Source organism: Rhinopithecus bieti, unplaced genomic scaffold (assembly GCF_001698545.2).
Source record: "Rhinopithecus bieti isolate Rb0 unplaced genomic scaffold, ASM169854v2 scaffold_69716, whole genome shotgun sequence".
In the NCBI taxonomy this organism is placed as follows: domain Eukaryota; kingdom Metazoa; phylum Chordata; class Mammalia; order Primates; family Cercopithecidae; genus Rhinopithecus; species Rhinopithecus bieti.
This window is the reverse complement of record NW_016826382.1, coordinates 143,752-152,435: the sequence shown is the minus strand read 5'-3', so window position 1 is coordinate 152,435 and position 8,684 is coordinate 143,752. Positions and strand designations below refer to the sequence as shown.

The 8,684-nt window shown below is 44.3% G+C and overlaps 1 long non-coding RNA gene across 1 annotated transcript in view; it reads left to right on the top strand.

Annotated features, from left to right (window-relative positions):
* Positions 1-6,755: 6,755 nt before the first annotated feature.
* The window catches only part of LOC108522984 (uncharacterized), a 34,103-nt gene continuing 32,174 nt past the window's right edge, over positions 6,756-8,684 (top strand). Inside the window, exon 1 of the long non-coding RNA XR_001883660.1 lies at positions 6,756-7,073. This is a non-coding gene — a long non-coding RNA (uncharacterized LOC108522984). The remainder of the gene's footprint in view (positions 7,074-8,684) is intronic.

The window sequence follows — 8,684 nt, the reverse complement described above, 5'->3', positions numbered from 1 at the left end:
AGCAGCAGCTTTAAAATACTACACACTTGAAATCTATTCAGGTAAAACACATTTAAATATAGCATACTATTTTAGCTTCTCTGAATTTTGTTGCTCTTTTCATACTTTTTTTTTTTTTTTTTTTTTTTTTTTTTTTTTTTTTTTTTTTTGAGACAGAGTCTCGCTCTTTTGCCCAGGCTGGAGTGCAGTGGCACGATCTCGGCTCACTGCAGCCTCTGCCTCCTGCGTTCAAGCGATTCTTCCCCCTCAGCCTTCCGAGTAGCTGGGATTATAGGCGCATGCTACCACGCCCGGCTAATTTTTGTATTTTTATAGAGACGGGGTTTCACTATGTTGGCCAGGCTGGTCATTAACTCCTGACCTCATGATATGCCTGCCTAGGCCTCCCAAGCCTCCCAAAGTGTGGAGATTATAGGCGTGAGCCACCACTCCTGGCCTAAAATTTTTTATTGTAGACAGAATCTTGCACTGGTGCCTGTGCTGGGATACAGTGGTGTGATCAGAGCTCCCTGCAGTCTCGAACTCCTGGGCTCAGGCTGTCCACTTGCCTCAGCTTCCTAAGTAGCTGAGGTGCCTACCCACCATGCCCAGATTATTTTAAACAGTGTTTGTAGTGATGGAGCTTTGCTGTGTCGCCCAGGCTGGACTTGAACTCTTGGCCTCAAGCCATGCTGCCACCTCGCAGCCTCCCAAAGTGCTGGGATTACAGGCATAAGCCACCAGGCTGGGCCTCTGTTACCCTTTTTTAGCAGCTATTTTAGTCTGATGACTGTTGTGTGCAGTTTCTTAGATTCATTAAAGAAAGCAGCAGTTAATTAAACACTAATTAAGAAAACTTAGCCCCGGCCGGGCGCGGTGGCTCAAGCCTGTAATCCCAGCACTTTGGGAGGCCGAGACGGGTGGATCACGAGGTCAGGAGATCGAGACCATCCTGGCTAACACGGTGAAACCCCGTCTCTACTAAAAAATACAAAATCTAGCCGGGCGAAGTGGCGGGCGCCTGTAGTCCCAGCTACTCGGGAGGCTGAGGCAGGAGAATGGCGTGAACCTGGGAGGCGGAGCTTGCAGTGAGCTGAGATCCGGCCACTGCACTCCAGCCCGGGAGACAGAGCGAGACTCCGTCTCAAAAAAAAAAAAAAGAAAGAAAAGAAAACTTAGCCCCAAAACTGTCCTAGTTTTCAAGGTCTTTTTAGAAAATAGCACACATGCACTAACTGCTTGATATTGCTAGGAAGGGGGCTACATACTTGATGACAGTCATCCTTGCTGCCTGCTGTGCCTGTGGCATGGCCATTGGCATGTGTTCTCACATTTAGTCCCTCAGAGTGGGTGGTAGTCACGCCTCTCACACCTGAGGAAATTGAGGCATGGACGTAGATGACTTACCTGAGGTGGAGGCCTGTGAGGGTGGACAGTGCCAGAATGATAGCTGAGTGGCTTCTAACATGTATTATCCCATTTAAATCTCACAATAACCCTGTAGGTATTAAGTTGTCTGTATTTTACAGAGGAAGAAACTGGAGCTCAGAGGCAGAGTTGGCTAGCTATCCCAGTTTGCTAACAACTTGCGTGATTTCTCTGGACTTTAGTGCTAAAAAGGAACCTCTTAGGCAGAGGGACAAGCTCATCACTCCACTCAATTTCAGTTTGCCCAGGAAGACATGTTGCTTACCAGTGGTGCAATGTTATTGTTAGACCTGTATATTGCCCTTTGGGTATCAGGGTGAATAGGGCATCATGATCCTAGACATCCTTTTTCTGGTGGTGCTGTCAACAATAACAATAATAGAGATGGTTACCAGAGCAGTTCCTGTGTGCCAGGTGCCATTCTAAACATTTTGCATGTTAAATTTGATAGTGACAATATATTAGTGACGAAGAATGATAGTCCTGAGTTAGTGAAAGCAATAAAAAATGCATACAGTTTTGCTGTTTAGATTCTCTCTCTGCTGAATTTTCATGAACTAAGGAACAAAATTGCCATCTATAAAGTACTGCTGGAAATTTCTCTTATGGTTATTATGTGTCCAATTTCTTCAAGCTAATTTCTTTTCATAGGTGGTGAAAGTAAATGTTAAATGTTTCTGATTATAAGGGTTTACTTTGTAGCACACCTGCTAATTTAGGCTTCTGCAATTTCGACTTTCTGTTGTGCAGATACTACATCACAGCTTTAGAATTCTGATTTTTGATCGTTTGTCCTAATTACTAAGTCTTTAATATTAACTACGTTTAAATATCATTTTAGCAATATTAGAGGTTATGTAGGGAAGCTATTTTCATGTTTTGTGAATGTGCCTAAGAATAGACTACTTAGAACGGTACCCAGCACTTCACTTTCTTCAGATCCTAAACTTAGGAGTTTCTTAATTTATGATCCATGAACTCCCTTGGGTGAAAAGTGTAAGTATGTGACCTAGAAGGTTGGAAAAATGTTAAAGTCTAGAATATTATCAGACTTTTTCATAATAGAGAGTTAAAATAAGAATATACTTACACTACCAACCTCAAAGACCTATGCTTATATGGGGACTGCTGTCCGGGAGGGCCACCTTACAAAGTAGATTAAATGCCAGAGCCTGTGGAAGATATTTAAAGTATAAACTAAACTTTGGCAGCCATGTAGACATGTTTGCTGTGTGCAAACTAAGATTGTGAGGTCATACTTTCAAATACAAATTCAGAATTAATTGCAATGAATCAATGTATTTATTTTTCCAGAGATTGTGTAGTTTCCTACAGTTTTGAACCCATGATATGGAAAGTTTAATGTTAAATAATTTGCCATTCACCTAAAAGTACACTAGAAAAATAGAACATTAGCAATGAATCCTAAGGCTTTAGTGGTTCAGTGGTTTTTCTGGCGCTCATCTTTCTGTGTTAGATGTATGTATATCTTGAAAGAGTCATAAAATTCATAAAAACATCCTGTGAGAGTCACAGATACATTCATTCGTTGCACTTCCTGGCCTCCTACCAAGCAGCTTGTTTAGAATGGGAAGACTGAATGTATGGAAAAACCACACAAGACAGTTTGTTGAAAATAAAAACAATTCACACTCCAAACATCACATATATATATTTAGGATCTCAAATTTGGACTCTCATAAGCTACAAATGCTTGAAAGAGTCCCTGTGTAGGCCCAGATTGGAGGTCTCATTACAATAAGGAAAGTGATCTTTGGTCCTAAAAAGGATGGGAGATTCATCCACCGTTTGTTATTGTATTGTGGAAAACAACCTCAGGAAATAACTGGGAATTTATAAGAGGTCATTTTAAAGAGATTAGGGATTGTTTAGGGAAGGTCATTATTGGCTATTCAAACATTTCTCTAGGTTTTGTATGTGCTTTCAAATGATTAAATAGATCATTAAGACTACATGAAAGGAGAGGACAGAATTGAAAGGGAGGGCAAGGGTTTTTGGAATGCACTTGGGAATCCCAAATTCAGCCCTGCTGTGTCCCCTGCTCCTATTCCAGCCCCACAACCCCTTTGGGATGAAGCAGCTTGGGTGTCTAATTGTGTTGGTTCTAAGGCTGGCACTCTTCTGGTTATGTCTCACATGTTGTTAGAAAATTGATAACCTCATCCCAGAACTGCACATTGCATTTACAGTGGTTCTCTATACCCCCATTTCCTTGTCTCAAACGACTTCACTTCGGACTTCATTTTTTATTCATAGGTGGTAGTAGTGATCATCTTTGTCTAATAAGCTCCTGATTGAGAAGTGAGCAGAATACATACATATCAACACACAGTGGTGTACATTTTCTAGCCATTTCCTAGCTATTTATAGCATCGTTTTTTTTTCTTTGATATAATATTCCATGTTTAACTGGTTTGATAAATTAGGGTAAAAGTTGAGATACTAAAAATAGATGTGTTACTACTAAAATGCTAAACATGGTTTCAGTTCAGTATCTTATGAAAAAGTTCAGTATGAAATCTGTTCAGTAATAAAGTTAGACTGTCTAGGGACATCACCGTGTCTGTCAGATCTTATCTATTTGAGTCCTACTTAGAAATCCTTAAAAACATTTTTAGAATGCACATGGTTTTGTCTAAATGAAACTTCTAATTTTTCAGGGTCAAAATACTTATCCATAATGTTTGAAGGACTTGGTATAATGTAACAATATCCTCAATCTAATTTCTCAACACTAAAGAAGTTCTGACTGTGACTACATAAGCTTAGTTTGAAGGACTTGGTATAATGTAACAATATCCTCAATCTAATTTCACAACACTAAAGAAGTTCTGACTGTGACTACATAAGCTTCTTCTGCATCTGAGAACCCACGCCAAGTTCTTGCTCCCTTGCGTCTGCTTCTCCGTTTACAAAAGGTGGGGGTGGGAGCAGTAGGAAGATGTTTTCAGTATAATCATGTTTATTTTCCATGTGCTAGAAGTGGAGACTGGATCTTTGCCATTTCCTGAACAGTTAATTAGCAAGCTGCTTACCTGCAGTGATCTGCAAATTCATTGATGCCACACCCTGCTCTCCTTGCCATGGTGGCTGCAGGCAAAGACTGGACAGGCAGATTCAGAATTCAGAAAACAGCATATTCCTGAGCAAGACTAGATGTCTTGTTGCTTTCTAATATAAAGTCCAGATCCTATGAACTCAGACTTTGGAGATTAGTGTAACTGTCTTGATAAGTTTGCTGTCTTTACATCTCTGTGACAAGGTCTTTCTGCCTGTGGTAGCCCTCGGGAGAAGTGATGTGCAGAAGGGACCACAGGAGGATCGTAGCAGAATGATTGCTTTTATTTAAAATATACCATCCATTAACTTAAAGGTTAAGCTGCCACCTACATTTGGCAGTGTTATATGCTTCTGTTTTCTCACTGTTAAAACGTTTGCGCATATAATTTAAGATTATAGAGTATACATACTCTATCAGCAATAGTATAAATATTTTACCATAGGGCTAATACTGCAGACCTTTTTACCTAAAGCAGTAAAGTATCTTGGACCAAATTTCCCTGGTTATATTACCACATGCATTTATCTCCTGTTAAAGTTTGTATTGACTTTAGGTAATATTTCCAGTAGTAGAAAGATGCCAATGAAATATAAAGGGCAACTTGCAGCCCAATCAAATTACACGATGAGGTGCTTCAACTGTTGAACACACTGAAGTAAGTGCTGAGCTGGTTATGTCCCTCGTGATTTTGTTTGTATTGAGTTCATTTGAGTCTTTCCAAGTTGGCCCCTGTGTGTCTGCTTTGTTTCAGTAGCCTTAGGAGGAGTACCACAAATCTAAACCTAAGAATAAAGGGTGAGATTAAAGCATGTTACTCTGAATCTACATCATTTTGGGAAAAATGTGATCTTCATTACTACTTTCGTATATATAGGTTTCTAAAATTTGTTGAAATCAGTCATTAATGCTGGACCAGAAGAGTTGAGGTGGATTCATCTGTCATCACTGTGGGCTCCTGGGGGTATGGCTGGCTTGAGTCTGTTGAGATGGCTTCCAAGCCCTTTCTGTTGATTTTGTCCATTTTCGCTACAGCCCCTATGTGAGTTGGTGTTTCATTGCTATTGGCCAAAAGCATGAACTGCCCTAGAGATTTAAATTCTAATATTTACTTGCCAGGTGCTAATGGGCAAAATCATAACCCAAAATGAAAATATAGTAAATCAAATAGCTTTTTTTCTGCTGTGAATTCAGTTGGCATCTGGATATTGGAATAGACCCAATTAAAAATCCAAGCATCTTGGCAACTTCATGGCTACATCTTAGTGTTTAAATTACAGCAGTATTAGAGATATAAACCAAACATACCTTATCTACATCCCCCAAAACTCAATTCTAATTCTAGTTAGAAAGTCTGCAAGACTCCTGTGTAAAGCTTTGATTTGTAATAAATAGGATTAAGTTTGTGCATTTGTGAATAGAATCTTTAACAGTTTTTAAGAACTCTGCAAAGAATAGCATTGGTTATTGGTAATTTCATTACATTTTTTTTTTGAGACCGGGTGTTGCTCTGTGGCCCAGGCTGGAGTGCAGTGGTGTGTGCGATCTCGGCTCAGTGTAGCCTCCGTCTGGGGCTCAGTGTAGCCTCCGTCTGGGGCTTAGGCGCTCCTCCCGCCTCGGCCTTTCCAAGTGCTGGGACTACACGCGTGAGGCGCTGTGCCCGGCCAACTTGGTAATTTCAGTAGCAAAACTTGAGTGTTCGCCTATGGAACGCGAGTTGGTGTACGCTGCTAAGTAGCAGTAACCATTAATTCAATTCGATAAACCTGGTGGGTTTTGTGTTTGGTTCGTGTCATTTGTGAGGCCCGACAGGAAGCGCGGAGCCCCGCGCTGTGGTGCCTGTGTGCGTGCGTTTTAAAGCGTGTTGGAAACGTCTGTAATGGCAGCGCAGCCAGCAGCCACGCGGCCTTGGCCACCCCCGAGCTCACGGCCGCAGCCCGGCCCGGGCCCCCTGGACGTCCGGCCTGGGCAGGGGCCGCCGCCTCCGAACCCCTCTCTCCGCCTTCCTGGGACGAGGCGGCGGAGGGAGCAGAGCGGCCGGGACTGCGCTGTGGCCGGACGGCGGGTGAGGCTTCTTCCAGCAAGGCGAGTTTCAGTGAGAAATGTGTGGCGCTGTTGATGTTTCAACAGAGGATTGTTTCTCAGATGGTGTATTCTCATGTTTGGCACTGGGTGGGGCGCTCATCTGTTGAGTTGGCTGTTGAGCTAGAGGCGGGAGGGGAAGCCGCTTTCCGTAAGACCCGCCCACCCTTGCCCTGTCAGTCTGCCATTGCCATGGCAACACCCAGAAGTTGCCGCCCCCTTTCCATGGCAACACCCTTATTCTAGAAATCCCTGCATAATCTCAGTTAATTTGCTTGTAATAGTGGCTATACATGTGAGTGCAGCCGTGTCCTGTCCCCAGCTGCTGCCCTGGGCGCTCTGCCTTTGGGGTCACTGTGGTTGCTCCTGAGCTTCAGTGGGACTAGAAGCTGCCTTCTGGGCAAAGCCATGATCCCTCCGAGGCTAAGCCCCAGTTTGGAGGCTCAGCTGCCTTGCATCATTCTAAGTCCTGCACCAGAGGCAGATCAGGCTGCATCTCCTCAGGGTAAGCACCTGTGGCCTCAAACGGGCTTAGGACGCGGGGCCATTGCTGGGAGAGGCAGATTAGGCTGGGGATCTGGACTCCGTTCCTAGCATCTGCTACCTCAGGACGGAGACGAAAATGCTATAAAACGTTTAACCGTGTGATAACAACTCTCCTGAGAGAGGAAAGGGGATGCTTCTGAGGAGAATCGGTGCTCCCCACAGAACTCCCCAGCGATCCCAGATGGGAGAAGCTGAGCTGCGCTGGCGCTGCCCTCACCCCGGGGGTGAAACGTGGCTGTGATTTCCACAGGTGACAGAAACCAGGCAGTGATTCAACTCGTATTTGACTTTCACATTCTCCAACAATGTTCTTCAATCTGGGAAGGGTAGAAAATTAAAGTCAAAGGTAAGGAGAGTTAAAAAATAAGATCATTTCAAAGTGGATGCAGTCTTGAAGCCCAAATGAATTACAAGCTCCAGTTTGAAAGCTGCTGCAGGTGTGATTGCAGAACCGCACGGTGGCCCCGGCATGGGGAACTGCTGCTGAAAGAGGTCAGAAAGGGTGGGGACTGAATTTCGGGGAAGAGGACGCCAGAGGTTCTGGAGCACGCGGCCTTCAGCTACGCCTGCGTTCACATGTGCATTATTTCAGACTCACTCCAAGTTTACATCTCTAAGCCCATCCAAGCCATGGCAGCGCGAACCTCTCCCTCCCCCAGCTCAAGGCCTCTGGGCCCCCAGGACAGAGGACAGGAGAAGAGACAGCCCCTCCTAGCTCAGGGGTGCCGGGACCCCGGGATGGCTGCTGTGCCTCTCCTGAGGTGCCAGGTGAGAGCTGGGACTTCTGCTCCCGCTCCACCGGCTCCGTTCGTCTCCAGGCACAGTGTCAGTCCTGTTCTCTAATCCCTTCTGAGGTCCCATCAGCACAGGTCCCATCTTACCTGGAAAGGCTTGTTGCCTTGTGTTTGGGACTTTTTATTCTGTGCTTTTCTTTTGGATATTAAATTTCATATCCACTCTTGCTTGTCACTCAGACCTTACAGCCCCCTCCCTCCCATTGGAACACTCTAGTCATTTCTGTTTTCAATTAAGAACCAGCCTCACTCGTAGTGAGAAATTAATGCTCGCTGGGTGTGGTCAGCAGACGGTATCAAACCGTGCAATCTTTTAAGGTCCATTCAAACACAGACCTCCAAAGTGATTTATTGTTCCACATATTCTGGTCATACGGCGTTTTCAAATCATAGGTAAACAGGACTGTGTTTGTGTGCAAAAGAATGATTGTGCCCAGCAATCTCGGTAAACAGGTCAACTAAGAGCCCAAAATATATTTCTAGAATGCTTACATCCAGAAGTGAGTACTGATTTGCTTTTAATTAATATTTGGAATGCATGGGGTACCAGGAGGACCCAACTATGAAGTATTTATGGCCGGGCGCGGTGGCTCAAGCCTGTAATCCCAGCACTTTGGGAGGCCGAGACGGGCGGATCACGAGGTCAGGAGATCGAGACCATCCTGGCTAACACGGTAAAGCCCCGTCTCTACTAAAAAATACAAAAAACTAGCCGGGCGAGGTGGCGGGCGCCTGTAGTCCCAGCTACTTGGGAGGCTGAGGCAGGAGAATGGCGT